This window comes from Ursus arctos, unplaced genomic scaffold (assembly GCF_023065955.2).
Source record: "Ursus arctos isolate Adak ecotype North America unplaced genomic scaffold, UrsArc2.0 scaffold_20, whole genome shotgun sequence".
In the NCBI taxonomy this organism is placed as follows: Eukaryota; Metazoa; Chordata; class Mammalia; order Carnivora; family Ursidae; genus Ursus; species Ursus arctos.
The window spans coordinates 26,369,305-26,388,578 of NW_026622875.1; the positions used below are offsets into that span (position 1 = coordinate 26,369,305).

At 38.7% G+C, this 19,274-nt stretch overlaps 1 protein-coding gene across 9 annotated transcripts in view; it reads right to left on the bottom strand.

Moving 5' to 3' along the window:
- PPP2R3A (protein phosphatase 2 regulatory subunit B''alpha) overlaps positions 1–19,274 on the bottom strand; it is a 205,036-nt gene that overhangs the window by 164,286 nt on the left and 21,476 nt on the right. For 3 of the 9 annotated variants that reach the window (XM_026497081.4, XM_026497083.4, XM_057315819.1), the window contains one exon: positions 10,173–10,325. The exons of 4 other annotated variants lie outside the window; for them this stretch is intronic. The gene's annotated coding sequence lies outside the window, so the exon portion shown is untranslated. Of the gene's footprint in view, positions 1–10,172; positions 10,359–19,274 lie in introns of all 9 variants that reach the window. 2 more of the 9 variants (XM_044383424.3, XM_048216269.2) reach the window with 1 other exon arrangement.

Genomic DNA, 19,274 nt, shown 5'->3' on the forward strand with positions numbered 1-19,274 from the left:
GTGAGTGTCAAATTCTGCCTTTTTTACTCAGATCATGATTAACTGATGCCCAACTGTCTAGCTGGAATCCTAGACATGGAATCTAATCCAACTAGTCTCAATCAGAGGTAGATCACAATGTATCTAATTCAGAACCACTACGCTATCTTGTGTCTCTAAGTGAAAGCCAGGCTCCATGGGTTGAATCCCCACCCTGCCACTTACAGCTGTGTGGACTTACATAAACTGCTTAACTTCTGTCAGCCTGTTTCACCTGCAGAACAGAGATAATAACACTACCCATCTCACAAGAATTAAGTAAAACGTCAAATGCTTAGAACAATGCTTAAGACACAAGAAATGTTCAATCACTGTTAGCTGTTATTGGTATAATTCACTCATCAAACATTTCCTATTCTGAGCCAGGCCCAAAATAATTCATAATGATGGCCCTGAGTGTACCTACTATGTGAGGGCAATGAGAGAAGTAAGCATAGTGGGAATCAGGAGCCCTAGGACAGGACTTCTGTTTTCCCCCATTTGCTCTCACAATTAATACACATTCTTTTCAGAAAAGTTAGAAAATGTTTGTAAGTAAAAAACACTTTAATTACCCATTCCAAAATAAACAGTTAATATTTTTATGAATATGTATCCTGACATTTTCTTATGAAAACTTATAAATGTATGTTTTTTACAAAAGTTTGATCGTAACTATTTTAAAAATTACTTCAAACTAGCAATATCTCATGAATATACTTCCATGTCAGAAAGATCTAGATAATTTCTTTTATTTGTTTGAAAGAGAAAGCAAGCATGCACAAGTGGGAAGGGTAGAAGGAGAGGGAGACAGAATCTGAAGCAGACTCTGTGCTGAGCACAGAGCCTGAGTGGAGCCTGATCTCACCAGCATGAGTTCACGACCTAAGCCAAAACCAAGAGTTGGATGCTTAACTGACTGTGCCACCCAGGAGCCCCAGATCTAAATCATTTTGATGGACTTATAATACTTTACCATATGGATAAAATAATTCAGCCATCTACCACTGTTACACAGATTATTTACCATTTTTTTTGTTTTAAGATAAACAATGATAAACATTCTTACACATACACTTTTCAGAGTTGTCTAGTTATTTTCTTAGGATATATTCCAAGTAGTAGAATACTGAGTCAAAAGGAGTGTGTGTATGTATGCATACACATTTTAAATATTCTTAGATACATAAGGTCAGTCTTTCCTCCAGAAAAATGACAAATTTCTACTTCCGATATCAGGATAGGATCAGACCTATTTCCTTATGTTCTCCTTGAGTAATACCACTCTTTAAATCTTTGCTAATTTGATAGATGAAAAAAAGGAAGTGCATTATTTAATTAATTTATTTAAAAGATTTTATTTCTTTGACAGAGAGAGAGAGCCAGCAAGAGAGGGAACACAAGCAGGGGGAGTGGGAGAGGAAGAAGCAGGCTTCCAGAGGAGCAGGGAGCCTGATGCGGGGCTCAATCCCAGGACCCTGGGATCATGCCCTGAGCCGAAGGCAGATGCTTAACAACTGAGCCACCCAGGAGCCCCGGAAGTGCATTATTTTAAATTGTGCCTAAACATCGTTTTATTTACCTCAAAGACATTTTGTGTTCATTTGTGAAGCCTTTCTTCATGCTGTTGGCCCATTTTGAACGAGAGCATCCAAATTAGACTGAAGAAAAACTTCCCAAACTAAGGAATGTATGTACCTAGTTTTGAAGGACCAATGAAAATTAGACAAAAAGGAAGGGAAGGGGGCATTTGGGTGGCTCAGTCTGTTAAGCATATGCCTTCAGCTCAGGTCATGATCCCAGAGTCTTGGGACAGAGCCCCGGCTCAGTGGGGAGCCTGCTTCTCTCTCTCCCTCTGCCGCTCCCCCTGCTTGTGCTCTCTCTCTGTTTCAAATAAACAAATAAAATCTTAAAAAAAAAAAAAAAAAGGAAGAGAAGAATACTCTAGGCAGAGGGGAACATACAGGTGAAGGCTCAGAGGCCTAACATGGCACAGCTGAGTTCAGAACTACAAGCAGTTCCAGCTGATTTCACTGGGGGGCGTAGAAAGCAAGAGGAGAGGAAACCAGGAGAGCAGCAGGAACTAGACGACAGACTGGCCTGCGTGCTAAATTAAGAGCTTGGAGTTAATTCTGAAAACTATAGGTAAAACAAAGACCTTTTAGGCTGGGGAATAATAGGATGAAATTTATATTTTAGAAAGATCATTCTAGTAGCTGAGTGGAGGCATGGAAGTCAATTAGGAGACTACTGTAATAACCCATGCAAGAAGTGGTGAGAACCAAAACCCAAGTAGGTGGCAGTAGTTAAAAAAGAAGAGGGCACTGATTAGATAGTCAAAGAGGAAGAATTCACAGAACAAGAGGAGGAGAAAGTAAGAAGGAAGAACCTTGGGTTTCAGGCTTGGGTTTTGGGGGACTAGTGTTGCTACCCCAACACAGACTTTTGTTTTTGTTTTAAGGACACAAAACAGAAAGTATTATTCTGAATGTGTTGTTTGAAGAGGTACCTGTGGAATATCCAAGTGGTAATGACTGGATGAAATGTGAATACAAATACCTGGAGGTCAGCAGAAAGAACTGGGTGGGTGATGCAGCCCTGAGAGGTTACTCAGGGTGAGTGCACAAAGTGAGGAGAGCTCTGGGCTGAGGGCAGAGCTGAGCTCACTGGCATTTCTGGGTTAAACAGAGGGACAGAATTCTTAGAGGGAAACGAAGAAGGACGAGCCAGAAAGGTAACATGGAAACCAGGAGAAAGCAGTTTCACAGAGGCTGAAGGAGAGACTCAAAATGGAGGTCACTAGGGTTGGATACTGCTGAGAGGTGAGGGCAAAACAAAAATTACCCATTCGGTTGGCTAATACGAAGGTCACTGGTAACCTTAGCAAGTGGAATTTCAAAGGAATCCCAGGCTATGGAATAGTCCCAAAGACAGTGTATGCACAAGAGTGATACAGATTTAAAAATACTTGTCAACATTAAGTCTAAAAGAACTCCTTCAATAAGTAAAGAGAGTTCTAAGTGATAAAAAAGCATTGTATCATAGTTTGAATTTTTTGTCTTAATGGCACATGAAACGAATGTTTCACCATTTTTTAAAAAATTCATTTGAGAGAGAGAGAATGAACACAAGCAGGGGAGAGGGTCAGAGGGAGAAGGAGAAGCAGACTCCCTGCTGAGCAGAGTGCACGATGTGGGACTCAGTCCCAGGACCGCAGGATCATGACCTGAGCAGAAGGCAGATGCTTAACTAACTGAGACACCCAGGCGCCCCTCACCATCTTTGACTTGATGAAATATGCAGTACAATTGTTCAGTGTAAACATGTGTTGTATCAGAGGTGGAGAGCAGAATATAATTTGTCAGAAAATTACAGTTAATTATTCTGCATATTTATATTTATTCCACCTCAGGTCTTGTTGTACACTGCTTGCCCGCCTCCTAGGCTTTTTGTCTCTCCTGGTTCTTGCATCCCTACAAATTGCCTAAGTGGTTCATATACAATTTCAGAGTTCATTCAGCACTTATTATTTCTTCCACTTTAAGCAGTTTACAATTAGTCTAACAAGTATTTTCCAGTGGTTCCAGGTAGTCCTCCACAGAAAACTGCCAAATGGCCATTTCTGATGAAGTGGATTTGTTGTGAAACAAAGGTACAGAAGCAGCAGACAAGAAAAGTTAGGAAGGAGAGAACTGGATTTTGAAAGGTAAGAGCCTTACCAAGGGATTAAACTACACCTTACAAGCAAAAAGGAATTCTACAAAGGCACAGAGATATGAAAAAGGCTTGCGTGTTTGGAGAATTATAAGGAGTTTGATATTACTGAAGTTAAAAATGTACAGGATGGATTTTACAGTTTTAAGGTATCCTCCAAACAGTAAGAATAAAAATAGGAATTTGAACTCCATATTCAAAGAACCTAAGAGACACCTGTAGCCCCAAATCACTATATATGAAGACAGGAAGCAGAAGCAGGAATGATAAATAAATAACTTTATTAGAGTAGAGGAGGAAGGCATACTAATGGTAAGCAAACCAATTTATTTTGTATAACCCAATAAAGGCCTAGTTTTGGAAATGGGCTAGGATAGAGGACTGAACATGGGATTGTTTGAAAGTCTGCAAAGGAATAGCCCTTCCTATGCACACTCCACAAACTCAGAACTAGAAAAGCACCAACCTCAGGGGCAGATAGAGTGGGTGGCAAAGACTAGAATTTTAGTAAACATCTACACTCTGAATAAAGCCACTTTCCCCAGCCCAGGTCCAGGTCTCTATAAACCTCTAGCTCCCATCTCCCAATGTGGATTAAAGAATCCTTTACTGGAGATTAGAAATCCCATCTAACCACATGATTCCCTTAAACCCACTAACTGACAAATGCTACCCACAAACGGAGAGCTTCTTCTCAGCTTTTTAGAGCCTCGCTTTTATTTTAAAGATTTTATTTATTTATGAAAGAGAGCACGCATCAGCATGGGGGAGGCAGGGGATGTGGCGGTGCAGAGGGACAGGGAGAAGCAAACTCCCTGCTGAGCACGGAGCCCAGCACAAGGGGCTCAATCCCAGAATCCCAGGATCATGACCCCAAGGGAAGGCAGACACTTAACTGACGGAGCAACCCAGACGCCCCCTCACTTTTATTTTAAATCAGCTTTATTTGGGCACTCGGGTGGCTCAGTCGGTTAAGTGACTGACTCTTGATTTCAGCTCAGGTCCTGGGACGGAGCCCCGAGTCAGGCTCACCGCTCAGCAGGGAGTCTGCTTCTCCCTCCCCCACAATCCGCTCCGCCCCACCCCACCTGTGCAAGCACATGCACACGCTCTTTCTCTGTCAAATACATAAATCTCAAGAAAAAAGTTAAGCCAGCTTTACCGATGTGTAATTTACATATAATAAAAATGTACATATTAAGTGTATAGTTCAATGAGATTTAAGAACCATGTAACCACTGCCCTAAAAAAGACCATTTAGGACATCCTAAAGCTATCCCTGTGCCCTTTCCCAATCAATTCCCCTAATCTTCAGTGTCTGACAACCACTGATCTGATTCTTATGATTAGTTTTGCCAGTTCTAGATCTTCAATATGAATGTAATCATAGAATATACATACTTTTGAGTTTGGTTTCTCTCAGCACAATGGTTTTGAGATTCATCTATGTTATTGCATGGATTAGTTGTATATTCCTTTTTACTGCTTAGTAGGTATTTTACTATATGAATGTATCAAAATTTATCTTCTCTGATCACCACTTGATGAAATTTGAGTCATTTCCGGTTTGGGTTATCATGAATTAAAGCTGCTATGAACATTCAAGTAAAAGTCTTTGTGTGTATATATTAATTTTTTCTGGGTAATTAACAGTGGAATTGCTGAGTCGTGGCAAGTGTATGTTTAATTTTATAAAAACATGTAGAACTGTTTCCCAAAGTGGTTCTATCATTTCACATTCTCATCAACAACACCTGAGAGCTGCAGTGGCTCTATATCCTTTTGGATACTTGTCAGTTACTTTACTTTTACCCATTTTAGTGGGTATGAAGTGGTATTTCACTGTGAATTTAATTTGCATTTCCCTGATGACTAATGATATTGAGAATTTTTTCTTATGCTTTTAAACAACTGATACATATCTTTTTTTGTGAAGTATTTATTCAACTCTTTTAGGCTGTCTTTGATTATTGAATTCTAAAAGTTCATTTGTATATTTTAGCTATAAATATTATCTCCTGGTCTTTGGCTTTCATTTTCCTGGCAGTAGCTTTTGAAAAGTAGGAGGTCTTAATCATATTTAAAAATTTTTAACAATCCTAAATTTTAATCATCCAATGTATCAATTTTTTTCTGTAGTTAATATGCTGAATTTGAAGATCACCCAGCACCATTTGTTCAAAAGATTATCCTGTCCCCATGTTGGAGTCTTTGTTGAAAAATAACCATACGCAGAGGTTTATTTCTGGATTCCCTACTCTTTTATCTTTATATGCACCGATACCATTCTGTCTTAATTACTATATTTTACAGTAAGTCTTAAAATACCTTTGACCCTTGAACAACATGGGTTTGATCTATGCGGGTCCACTTAATATGCAGATATTTTTTCTTTAGAGATTTTATTTTTATTTATTCAGAGAGAGAAAGAAAGAACACGTGAGGGGGGCAGGGAGAGAGAGAATCTCTAGCACACTCCCCACTGAGCACAGAGCCTAACGCAGGGCTCAATGCCACAACCCTGAGATCCTGACCTGAGCCAAAATTAAGAGTCGGATGCTTAACCGACTGAGCCACCCAGGTGCCCCTGCAGATATTTTTCAAAAATATAATGGAAAAAATGTTGGTGATTTGTAACAGTTTGAAAACCCTCACCGATGAGCCACATATCCTAGAAATATTGAAAAAACTAAGAAAAATTAGTTTTGCCATGAATGCATAAAATAATATGTAGGTACCAGTCTACTTTGTCATTTACTACCATGAAACATATACAAATCAATTATAAAACATTAAAATTTATCAAAACTTACATATACAAACACAAACCATACATGGTGCTATTCCCAGTCAAGAGAAATATAAACATAAATACGCAGTATTAAATCATAACTGCATAAAATTAACTATAATACATACTGTACTACTGTAATAATTTTGTAGTCACCTCCTGTTGCTATTGCAGTGAGCTCAAGTGTTACAAGCATCCACTTGAAACGCCATGTGACACTAATAATCTCCATGGGAGTAGTTCCTCTCTCCATTAAATTGCATACTGCAGTAAAAAGTGATCTCTATTAGCTCTTGCTATTAGTAAAGTTTTTGGAGAATCGAAAGTTATACTCAGATTTTCAGCTGCATGGGGGGGTTGATGCCCCTAACCCCCATGTTGTTCTAGGGCCAACTGTAGTAATGTAAATCCTCCATTTTTTTTTTCTTTTTCAGAATTGTTTTGGCTAGTCTAAGTCCTTTGCACCTCCATGTCAATTTGGAATCAACTAACCAATCTTCACAAAGAAAACCTACTGGGATTCTGACTAATATTTCATTGAATCTAAATCTCTATTTGTTAACTCAACACCCAAAGAACAAATAATTCAATCAAGAAATGGGCAGAAGATATGAACAGACATTTCTCCAAAGAAGACATCCAAATGGCCAACAGACACATGAAAAAGATGCTCAACATCACTCAGCATCAGGAAAATACAAATCAAAACCACAAGGAGATACCACCTCACACTGGTCAGAATGGCTAAAATTAACAAGTCAGGAAATGACAGATGTTGGCGAGGATATGGAGATAGGGAACCCCCTTACACTGCTAGTGGGAATGCAAGCTGGTGCAGCCACTCTGGAAAATAGTATGGAGGTTCCTCAAAAAGTTGAAAACAGAGCTACCCTATGACCCAGCAACTGCATTACTAGGGATTTACCCCAAAGATACAAATATAGTGATCTGAGGGGCACCTACCCCCCAATGCTTCTAACAGTTATGTCCACAATAGCCAAACTATGGAAAGAGTCCGGATGTCCACTAACAGACGAACAGATAAAGAAGATGTGGTATGTATGTATATGTGTGTGTACACACACACACACACACACACACACACACACACAATGGAATACTTACTCAGCCATCAAAAAAAATAAAATCCTGCCATTTGCAATGATGTGGACAGAACTAGAGGGTATTATGCTAAGTGAAATAAGTCAGAGGAAGACAATTATAGGATCTCACTTATGGGAGGATCATTGGGGAAGAAAAGAAAAAATAAAACAAGATGAAATCAAAAAGGGAGACAAACCATAAGAGACTCTTAAGCATAGGAAACAAACTGAGGGTTGCTGGAGAGGAGGGGGGAAGGTACAGAGTAACTGGGTGATGGACATTAAGGAGGACATGTGATGTATTGAGCACTGGGTATTATATAAGACTGATGAATCACTGAAACTAATAATACATTATATATTAGTTGAGTTTAAATAAAAAATTTAAAAAATTAAATAAATATCCATTTGTTGACAACAATATCAAGTCTCTAATCCATGTAACCCATGAACATAACACAGCTCTCCATTTATTCAGATGCTCTTTACTTTCCTTCAGCAAGGTTTATGGGCCTTTAATTAATTTTATTCTCAAGCAATTCATGTTTTTTGATGCTAATGCAAATGATACTATTGTTTTAATTTTATTTTCCATTTATTTGTTGCTGGTAGGTAGAAACATGGTTGACTTATGTATATTGATCTTATCACTTGCCACTTCATTAAATCCACTTATTATAGTATTTATAATATTCCTTGGGATTTTCTACATAAACAATCATGCTGTCTGAGAATAGAGATTGTTTTATTTTTTCCTTTCCAATATTTACTGCCTTACTGCCCACTACACTAGCTAGGATCTCCAGAACAATACCGAATAGAAGTGGTTGGTTCAGAAATCCTTGCCTTATACCCAATCTTAGGGAAAAGTATTCTACCTTTCACCATTAAGTATGATTAAGCTTCAGGTTTTTTGATACTCTACCAGATTGGAAAGTTCTCTTCCATTATTTGTTTGTTGAGAGTTTTAAAATATCTCACATGGTTGTTTAATTTGGTCACATACTTATTCGGCATTTATTGAGATGATCACATAATTTTTTCCCTTTTGTTAACGTGGTGAAAAGGGGGTGAGAGAACTGAAATTTGTATTAGGAAGGCAAGGCATAATGGTTAAAATAAATGAATGAATGATGAATTTGCAATATATGCATTTATAAATATTGAGGCAAATAATGAAAGAAATAGTGAAAAAATTCACATCTCTGAGAAGCAGGCCAACTTGGGAGTGGAAACTGATATTTTTTAGAAGTCTCAAGCACTGACACTTAAATATGAGAATTAATAGATAATATTTGATAACAAATTTTTAAAATTAAAAACAGGTTCTAGAGAGATGTGAAGATGAGGCTAGGGTGATTACTGTGTGCTAAGGCTGGGGAGAAGAGGGTACAGGGGAGATAAATGCAGCTTCAGGCATGGGTTGTTTTGGTGGGGTATCCAGAAGGTACTTCCCATGCAGATGGATACACTTGGCAGGGAAAAGATAGGAGTTGTAATAAAGATTTGGGAATAAGCACCAGATTTTGTGGTTTTAAAGCCACAGGAGTGCTCAAGACTGATCATGCACAGGGTAAAGAAAAGGGTCAAAACTCTGAGGAAGGCTGCCATGAATGGGGTAGGGAGAAGGATGCAAGAAAGGAGACAGAGAATGAATTTTCAAAGGGCAGGAAGAAGACCAGCCCAGAAAACACGGAAGTCAAGGGAGAAAAATATTTCATTCTTTCAACAGGCTGAATTTCAAAGACTTTGTGTACCAACAAACAGAGCTATACTTTTCTTTTATGGGTGTTTCTCCCTCATTTCATGGAGAAATTTGGTAAGTTAAAACCTTAAACAACATACATGTAACGATGGAAAACAGAGAATGGTGTTACACATATTTTTTATGTTGCTATTTATGTGTTCTATTTCAGGAAACATCTGCAGCAGAGAGTATGAAGTACAGAACTTCCAGTGCTTATCTCAACTGCTGAAAGGGTTCAAGAAGAAAATGATCAACAAAAATCACAAACACAAAAGAAAATTGGCTAAATATCCATGTCACTTAGATGGGACACGTGAAGACATAGAAGACGAAAAATGATAGAAAAATGCCTAAAAACTTATTTAACAGAGTACACAAGATGTGATGATTCAGAAGTAATGAGTCATTTAGAAATAATAAAACTATCAGTTTGCCTGGAAAACACAGGCACTCTTTGGTGGATGACTCAGTATGGAAATTGATCCCAAGAGAACAATTTAGAGGCATACAAAAACATATACCATTGAACTACTTTACTTGTAGGATAAAAAAGGAGACCTGGAATATTTTATTTGTTGTGTTCACTTCAAAAACAGGTGAGAAAATAAATTAAGAAATTTCTTAGAAGGGAAGATATTTCTGATGCTCAAAGAAATTGTATGCATGAATATGAAAGAACAAATTAAAGTTTTAGGTTTAGGGCTAATGTCTTAATAATTAGACTAAAAGTAAGATAAGAACATCTCAGCAGCAGGCTTAATTTGAGCATATGGGAATTAGAAAGTGCTTAAAAATTTACCTTTATTTTTACTCCAGTGGAGGAAAGGAAACGTGGCTGAGGGGAAAAGCACCAGGTGGGCGGTCAGGAGCTCCTGGTCCCAGCTTTGCTTTGTACTGACCAGCTCAGTAAGTTGGTCAAGTTGCTTCCTTCACTGGGATTTGACCTTCTCTTCTAGAAAAAAAGGACAAAAGCTGGCTCTGGGATCTAGGAAATATGAGGAAAAACAAATGTTTTTTTCCTGTTTTGAATTAGGAAATAGCTATATTTTACTAAAAAGCTATTTTGTATTATTTGATGTAGGGAGAAGAACTGGCTACATAATTTTTTTTTTAAAGACTTTATTTATTTATTTGACGGAGAGAGAGACAGCCAGCGAGACAGGGAACACAAGCGGGGGAGTGGGAGAGGAAGAAGCAGGCTCCCAGCGGAAGAGCCTGATGTGGGGCTTGATCCCAGAACCCTGGGATCACGACCTGAGCCGAAGGCAGACGCTTAAGGACTGAGCCACCCAGGCGCCCCCTGGCTACTAATTTTTAATGCAGGTAATTTGCAAAGCTACTGATTTCTCTGAGTAGTGGCTCTGAAAGGAAAATGTACAGGCTAAAGTTATACCTCTTTATAATTTTTGAAATTCTGTTATGTATTCTAAAACATCAACAATAGTTTTGTCTGTTGGTAGTATTTTAAGTTCCTTTAATTCAAATATTTTCCTTTTCTAAGGCTTTTTCTCATTTTGGAGGGGATCATATAAAAATCAAATCACATCCTACAAATAAAGATCATCTGACATTTTAGAAGAACATAAATTCAGTACAATTTGAGAGCCAGGTATTCTTCAAAATGAGGGAACTAAGAATTCAGTGATTTTGCCTCAAACAGCTTATAACATTAGTAGGCAGAGAAAGAAGATACCTAGCCTTTATATCAAGAAAGGCATCTCAGAGAGGAAGACTGCCAAGCACAGTCCTAGAGCAGAGCAGTAGTTGGCTACAGGAAGAAAGGGAAAAATGCCTTGTGGACAAAGGGAGCAAGGCGGGAAGTGGCATGACATGTCTGAGGAGCTACCAGGAGTTTGGTATTATTTCAGGGTCAAGTTTGAAGACAAGCTTCAAGGGTGAAGCTGAAGGGGTGGGGTAAAGGCAACAGAGCAACAGAGAGCCCTTGACAGGTTGAGGGAATGAAGGGACAAGGTCAAATTTACACTGTAGGCCTATCAGTTGGTGAAGCACTGGGGAGGACAGACTTGGAGAAGCAAGACCAAAGCTAGGTAGATCAGGAAGAAGACCTCTGCAGAGTCCTAAAGAGAAATCAGTGAGGCTATAAATGGGAGGCAGCTCAGAAGCTTAAATGACTAACCCATGATCACAAATCTCTAAGCAGGATCTGAAAATAAGTTTATCTTTAAATCCCATGCTTTTCTACATCCCTGTCCACGCACAAATTCTAGTCAAAGTTGACAAAAGATCTTAAATTCATTTTTATTAAGTAAATTATGGATCTTAAGAGATTTAATCATCAATGCATATTAAGTACCCCAAATGTTCAGTGCATTACAGAAAACAAAGCTCTTGTCTTGTAGGAACTTACGGGATAAAAGAAATAAGACAAAAAGAATAGATCGATTTATTCAGTGGGTATTTATTGAGGCACTCCTGGGCCCGGATGAAGATCACATTCTAGTGATAGTTCCTTTTAGAACATAGTTTTTACATCTCCCTTTCCTTCCCTGACAAGTTACTTCTGGTATAAGTGAACAGAGAGGCTCTTTACAGCCAAGTGGGCAATTCTAGAAGATGACCAGGAATATGGAGTAAAATAAATAGAAGCAAGGGTTGGGGGCAACTTTGCTTGAATGGGGTGATAAGAGAACAGGAAAAATTCCAAAGGATGGAGTGGCTGGAAAAAAGCTGGGGAGGGGCCTGGTATTGCCTTCAATGCAATTTGGATTTGACAGATCAAAGTTGTTGCTTACTTTTTTAGCAACAGTTCTAATCTTTATAAAAGTAATGACTATAAAAATAAAACATACCTGCTGCAAAAAGAGAGAGAGAGGGTGCACACGATTAACACAAAGAGGGGGAAAAAAGGACACACCTAGAGGGAGTATCAATGTGAACATTTTTGTAAATGTCCTTTTTTGGCTTTAGACAGACATGAAGATTTTTATGAATTTTTTTGTTTTTTTAGAAATGAAAGTGAGACTTAATTATAGTCTATTACCTGTTTTTTCCACTTAATATACGGAAACATCTTTTTATAAAAACAAAAAGCTACATCATACATCTTTTTTACATTGTGTGGATATATCAAATTTACTTATTCAATTTTCTATTAAGGCACATTAGGCTGTATGATAAGTAAGGTACAGAAAGGAAGCAAGCAAATGATAAAATGGACTTTAGCTGTAGCAGCATTTTGAATATTCCAAAGGTGGAAAGAGATAAGACATATGGGAGCTCATGAGATTTTAGTGTTCCAGACATAAGATGAATAATGTCTGACTCTGGAATTCTTTGTGGATGAAAAATTTCCAAAAGGGGAACAACAACAAAAAAAGAGACTGAAATCCAACACACACTAAAAATGAAGTAATTTCAAATCTTCACATCTGCAGAACAGATAGAATGTCAAAGAAAGCACTCAGACAACTTAAAACAGTGGGTGGACTGCCAGGGAAAAACCTATTGCCATTCTAGTGGTCATCCACAACCACAGCTTTCCAAGGAGGTGACAGAGCCCTCCAAATTATACCCTAATGTACAGTGCACTGAGCCTTTCTTGTGAGATGCTAGGAGCCTTAAGATGTCATGTATTCTCTCTGGGCCTCCATTTCCTTGTGTTCAGGCAGGCTCTGTAAGTTGCAAACTATGCCTGTCAGAGTTCCCTCGGAAGCTGCCAATACTCGGCATTTCCTACTGCAACCAGAATAGCTCTGCTTTCATCTGTTTTATATATTGGATCTCCAAAAGATATTTTATTTGAAAGAAAAAAAAAAGGAGTTCCACAGCTAAAAAATACACTTAGAATCACAGGATTAAAGAAACATAACATTCAGGGCACCTGGTTGGCACAGTCGGTTAGGTGTCCAACTCTTGGTCTCAGCTCAGGTCATGAGATGGAGCTCTGTGTTGCGCTCCCCGCTCAGTGTGGAGTCTGCTTGGGTTTCTCTCTCCTTCTCCCTCCCCCTTGCTCGCTCTCTCTCTCTAAAATAAATAAATCTTTATAAAAAAAAAACTTTCGAAGCTTTTAACAAACTTCCCGAAGATTTAAATCATGAACAAAGTCTTGTTGACAAATTAGACTTGTTTGTTTGGTATGTTACGTTCTTGCATGAGGTCATAAACAGTCGATATTCTGGCTATTCAAGAGTTATGTGTCACAGAAATAACTGACTTCCCTTGTCGATTGAATCATAATGAATTCTCATATCGTATCATTAAAAAAAAAAAGAAACATAACATTCACCCTTCAGATTATGTATTAATCACAAATGTAAAAATGTAAATTGATAATGGGGGGATGTGAAAGTTATCACCTTAACACCCTAGTTAACACAGCATCACTAACTGTGGGACAAAGAGATAGTATGTACCTCTCTCAATACGATGCAATGTGAAGATCAAAGTATCACTTAACGGAGTTTTCTTGCCAAAAATATTTAGCTTTAACTAACCTTTTAGATCTAATGTCAGGGAAATATAGGCAGTAGAGAAATATGTTACTACCATGAGGAAATGAGAAATTCAAGATATGGATCATTTTAAAGACAGTTGGCCTGGTCTCTTCAATAAATCAGTATGATGAGAGAAAAAGTACAGGTGTGGAGATGAGTTGGGAGAAAAGGAGGTGGAAGAAACACCAACTACAAAGGGTCTGAGGTGGGAGCATATATTGACTGTTTTAATAAGAGTGAGAATGCCACTGTGACTAGGCTCTGACTTTTGCTAGGTGAGATGGGGGAGCTACTGAAGAACTCTGAGCAGAAAACTGACATGATCTGACTTACTTTTTAACAAGATCATTCTAGTTGGTTACTCTGATAGGAACTGACTACCGGGGACAGGAGAGAAAGCAGGGACACCAAAAAGGGGGCAAATATGCCCGGGATAATCCAGGCAAAACACGATGCTCGTTTGGACCGGGTGGTAGCAGGGGAAGAGTGAGAAACAGATTCTGGATATAATATGAAACAAGAGTCAATGGAACAGATGTGTGGGCTTTGTGGAAAAGAGGGAGGTCAAGATGAGTTTATAAGTTGATTTTAAAAACTGTTGCTTTGTTTTTGCTTGAACAACTAGAAGAAGAATGACATCAATCGAGACTGCGAAGACTACAGAAAGAACAGATTTGTTGGTAGGAGAAGGAGTGGTGGTGGCAAGGTTAGTAGCTCAGTTTGGGATATTACTTTTGACATGCCTGTTAGACACTCAGGTAAAGATATGCAGAATGCTGTTGGGGAATCAAGTGTAGACTTTAGGGAAGTGATTTGGGCTGATGCAAATTTGAGTCACATTTAAAGCCTTGAGACTAGAGGAGATGATTAAGGGATGGAATACAGAAAGAAAAGAGAAAAAATATACAGAAATATTTATTTTATAATAAATCATATTCTGTAAGATTCTATAGAATTCTGTATTTTATATAGAAATATAGAAAGAAACATCCAAAGGCTGAGCCCTAGGGCACTCAAACATGCAGAGCAGTACTATACAATGGAACTTTCTGTGATGATGAAATATTTATATACCTGTGCCATTCAATAGGTAGTCACTATCCACATGTGGCTACTGAGCACTTGAAATATGTCTAATGCAACCGAATAATTGAAAATTTAATTTAAATAGCTACATGTAGCTAGTGGCTACAGTACTGGGTAGTGCAGACCTAGAGTTTAGGGAAGTGATGAGGAATCAGCAGAGAAGACTAAAAAGAAGTGGCCAGAGAGGGAGGGTTCATGGGGCTCTCATGTTTTTGCATATGTTACAAATGAGGCACTGACTATCTTGACAGTCAGTGATACGATATTAGAAGCCAAGTGAAGATGGATTTTCAAGGAGGAGAGAGTGATCAATTCTGCTCCTGAATGTTAAGTCAGACAATTGAGAAATGACAGATATGGACATCATTAGTAACTGGTAAGAGCAGTTTTAATGGAACTGTGGGGGCAGAAATCTACCTGGCTTGGGTAAAAAGAAGAAATGCAAAGAGAAAAACTAGCAACAAAGTATAGACAATTCTTTTAAGTTTTGCCCTGAAGTTTAAATGAAATAAGACACAGGAGAAAGTGGTGTCCATGAAGATTATTTTGTGTGTTTTTTAAAAGATTTATTTATTTATTTGAGAGAGAGAGAGAGTACAAGCAGGGTGAGGGGCAGGGGGAGAAGCAGACTCCCTACTGAGCATGGAGCCAGATGTAGGGCTTGATCCCAGGACCCTGGGTCATGACCTGAGCCGAAGGCAGATGCTTAACCAACTGAGCCACCCAGGTGCCCGACAAGGATTATTTTGAAAAGGAGAGAAATAAAAGCATATTTTCTCATGTATAAGACAGTGATTAAGAAGAGGGGAAAACTGACATGAGAGAAAGAATTATGAGGCACTTAGAAAGGCAGATTCTTTCACAGCAATGGGAGAGAGAGAAGACGAATACCACTGCAGGTAGTGGGCTGCTGGAGTGCTAAAAGCCTGTGAAAGCTTTTTTTTTTCCCTGCTTCTTTTCTGAAACAGGAAGCAAGGTCATCAGTTGAAAGTGACAAATGGGGAGGAGATGGTGAAGACATGAAGAGACTGAAGACATGCAACAGTCACTTAGGAGGAGATGAAACAGAAAATGACCGGAAATTCAGTATGATTGCCAGGCAACATTATGGGTCCACTTGAAGCTATGATCATTAATTGAATGCAAGCTCAGCAGCATGATTTTACACACATGGACTAGGCAAAGAATTGGATTTAATCAGCGCTGTAGTTTAGCCAGGCAAGCTTGCTGAAGTGAGAGAAAGGCAAAGGAATTAAGGATGTATGCAAGGGACAGATGATAATAACTGATGATGGAATCTAAGCCTCTACCCTATCTCCTGGAATCTTAACCCTTCCACTGAGCCCTGTGGGACTCGTGGGTAGATAGCAACAAAAACCTCCTATCCTAGACCTCTTCTTGAAAGGCTTCCTTTTTCCTTCTTATTTAAACTGAAACTGGACTCTGGGCTTTCCCCTGAGGATGCTGCTTTCCTTGTAGCCCTCTCAGATGAGGACTCTTTTTTTCTTCCATGCCCTTCAAACATGGGGCCTGCTAAGTGCCCTTCTGCTTCCTCATTGTAACTTCCAGTGCATTCTCCCTCCACCCTCTCCCCAAATCTCCTGCTTTGAGTCATGTATCATTAGGCTCTACCACCAACTATCCTTCCTTATTGTGGTATTTAAGTCTCCCTTTCATTCCTTGATGAGTTTAGCTTTTGGCTCCCTGTCACTCCAATACTATTTCTGTTATATTCTAATTGATTTCTACACCAAATAGATAATCCATTTGATATCCTGGCCTCTTAGTTTCTTGACCTTTCCTCCACAATTATAATTTTGTTGATACTGTTTTCTACCCTGTTTCAGCCACTTTTTCCCATGGTCATAACTTAAGCCTTTAGAACATCTAAAAGTATTTTAATAACCATACACCTGAAGGAGTATCTTTTACCAAAAATTTACTCTGAGTTCAGGGTAAGACCAACACTCTGCAGGCCCCCACTGACAGAGTTGAGGGCATGGTCATACATCAGGCACAAGACCACCTCTGCAGCAATTCATGCTACCATTAACAACACGTAAGGAGGAGTGCAAGAAAGGAAGAACTAGGTATGCTTCCTCTTTTTGGCCTCTTATCTTGGATTTGTATTCCTTAGATGAGAGAGAGAGGGATGTGTGAAGGGTTGGGGTAGAGGCAGATGCATGCTGCTATGCTGATTGACCCTTCTTATACTGGGTTCTCAAAGGGAAGATTAATATTATTACATTATCATTTTTAAAGTACTTTCTACACCAGGCATTTTTTTTTTTTAAAGATTTTATTTATTTATTTGACAGAGATAGAGACAGCCAGTGAGAGAGGGAACACAAGCAGGGGGAGTGGGAGAGAAAGAAGCAGGCTCATAGCGGAGGAGCCTGATGTGGGGCTCGATCCCGTAATGCCGGGATCACGCCCTGAGCCGAAGGCAGACGCCCAACCGCTGTGCCACCCAGGCGCCCCTTCCAGGCATTATTTCTTATGCCAACACTGACGTTAATGTCATCTCCATTCCACAGATGAAGAAACCAAGGCTAAGAGAAGTTAAAATGGAAAAACTGATCTAGGCCCAGGTTTCTTAAACATTAAAGCCTCTCTGTCCTATACCACATCTATATCAAGACTAAAGGAGCTGGGCTGGTCAATACCCGAGTCCCTGCCATAATCCCAGATTTTCCAGTTTCTAGGAAAAGTATTATCTCGAAATCTTAGTAGGCATTAAGAAGAAGGAAGGAAGGAAAAGAAGGGAGGGAAGGAAGGAAAAAACATACAGAATACTGAAGTTACTGTGGTAACCTGAATAGAAAAAACAAGGGTTTTTTTAGACCTAATTTTGTTTTTTAGAAAGCTTGAAAACCAAATAAATTTATTAGCGAGTGATGAAATTGTGACACATAAAATAGGCATATAAAGGAAAATCATAACAGATAGTTAGTGGAGTAAAATTTAGAGTCAGACTCATAAAACCAATGAATAACATTAATGCTACCTATCTGAACTTCAGACTATAAGTATATTACCAGACTATAAGTATATTACTATAAGTATATTACCAAACTTTATAAGCATAATTAAGACAACGAGCTTGTTCAACAATAAAACTAAGACATAATTAAAAGCATATTCACTAAAAGCATCATATCCAGAAACAGAATTATATACAAGACATGCCATAATGCCACAAATAAGGCATATTTTTTTTTTTTTCAGAACAAGTGACCTGTGAGATTAAATCAACAGGAGGGAAATGGAAAATGCAGAAGATTCTAAATGTGGAAGAGCTGCAAATATCAGGGCAAGAAAAAAAAATTTAACTTAACAGAGGAATAAAATAGATTTGATTTGGAGAAAACACATGAATACAAAGACACAGTGCACAGATTCTCTGAACAGAAGAATTGTGGAAATAATTTCCATTTATTCATAAAGTATTTATTAGGCATTTATAGCACTGCTATAGTTTCTCGGGAAAGAGATGATAGGATTTGGGTGGCAGTGTGATAAATCAGGAATGAAGCAGAGATGAGTCAGAAAGCCACTGCAATTTACTCATCCTCATCTCCGCCACATGTAGTCAGTGCACAGCACAAAAGAGGATGCAACAATATTTTCTTAACGTATGAACTGTCAGATGCTGTGGAGTGCCCCAAAATTCAACTGGGGCAGGGGAACAGGGAAAAACCCCAATGGAAATTCTCCAGGTAAAAAGGATACACAGATTCTTTTGAGCTGACAACTTTCAGTTTTTACATACATTCCTTCGGGTCGCACAAGTGTCCCTCAACAGAACCCACTGTTCCCCCATTTCTTAGTTTTTGTCCTGGATACACTTTGGGAACTTATTTCTTGGCTCCAATGATACCGTCTAAATAATCAACCTTGACATATCTTAGTGATACGTCTTATCACAAATAAAATCATTAACTCATTCTTGCACTGATTCAATGAATCTCTGAGCTTGCCCACTTGGAAGAGCTCATAAAGCGCTGCCTGCCTACAAGTCAGTTTCAAGCAAAAAGCTGTAGTCCTGTGGGCTCATGAGTAGTACCTAAATAAACAAACACCCTTGAGGCACAAGTCTGAATCACCATCTCTAGTGGGGTTCTAAGGCTATAATTTCAGCAGAAAGTTTTTCATTCAGTATCATGATAGGAGTGTTGGGGCAGGGATGGGGGAGCTGGGAAAGAGGATACTGAGATCAGATGGTAAAGCAAAGCTGAGAGCAAGGTTCAACTGCAGGAAGCCAAAGAGAGACATAATAGGAGTCCAAACCAAAAGTCCAAAAGCAGGTATGGAGGTTGAACAGAGAGTCAGAAATTTGAGAGCAGGAGGGCTGAAGATAA